Here is a 1275-nt window from a genome sequence, read left to right as displayed (position 1 = left end):
GGGTAGGTCGAACCCCCCCTCGTGTTGAAGTTATCGGGACACGGGGTATATCGACAATGACATATCCGATAAAAAATAAGAAGACGATGAAGAAATAAAAAGAGGAGAAGAAGATATTAATAGAGGAGAAGATTGAAGAAAAAGAAGAAGAAAAAAAGAGGTTTTTCTTCTTCTCCTTTATTCCTTTCTTCTTCTCCTCTTCTTTTTCTTCTTTTTTCTTCTTCTTATTTATTTCTCCTCTTCTTCCTCTCCTCTTCTTCCTCTTCTTATTTTCCTTTTTCCTCTCATTCTTTTTCTTCTTCTTCCTTTCCTAGCTAGATATATAAAACTTTTCTAAAAATGTAACTTTTGCATACATACATGGGAAAATAATATTATCGGGGAGGGGGTAGGTCGAACCCCCCATCGTGTTGAAGTTGTCGGGACACGGGGTATATCGACAATGACATATCCGATAAAAAAAAATAAGAAGACGAAGAAGAAATAAAAAGAGGAGAAGAAGATATTAATAGAGGAGAAGATTGAAGAAAAAAAAAGATGAAAAAAAGAGGAGAAGAAGAAAGAAATAGAGGAGAAGAAGAGAAAATAGAATATTCTATTTTATCTTCTTATCCTCTATTCCTTTCTTCTTCTCCTCTTCTTTTTCTTCTTTTTTCTTCTTCTTATTTATTTCTCCTCTTCTTCCTCTCCTCTTCTTCTCCTTTCTTCCTCTTCTTATTTTACTTTTTCCTCTCATTCTTTTTCTTCTTCTTCTTCCTTTTCTAGCTAGATATATAAAACTTTTCTAAAAATGTAACTTTTGCATACATACATGGGAAAATAATATTATCGGGGAGGGGGTAGGTCGACCCCCCCTCGTGTTGAAGTTATCGGGACACGGGGTATATCGACAACGACATATCCGATAAAAAATCAGAAGACGAAGAAGAAATAAAAAGAGGAGAAGAAGAAAGGAATAGAGGAGAAGATCGAAGAAAAAAAAGAAAAAAAGAGGAGAAGAAGAAAGGAATAGAGGAGAAAAAAAAAGAATAGTCTACTTTTTTTCTTCTTTTTTCCTTTTTCTTATTTATTTCTCCTCTTCTTCTCCTTTCTTCCTCTTCTTATTTCCTTTTTCCTCTCATTCTTTTTCTTCTTCTTCTTCCTTCTTAAAAATACATTAAGTAGTATTGCTTGCTTTTTTAAAAATAATGTTCAAAAATAAAAGTAGTATTGCTTCTTTTTTCCTCTCATTCTTTTAAAATAAGGTTTTGCCTAATTCATTGTTCATATGAATAT

This window comes from Triticum aestivum, chromosome 6A (genome assembly GCF_018294505.1).
Source record: "Triticum aestivum cultivar Chinese Spring chromosome 6A, IWGSC CS RefSeq v2.1, whole genome shotgun sequence".
NCBI lineage: Eukaryota > Viridiplantae > Streptophyta > Magnoliopsida > Poales > Poaceae > Triticum > Triticum aestivum.
Note: the sequence above shows the minus strand (reverse complement) of the source record.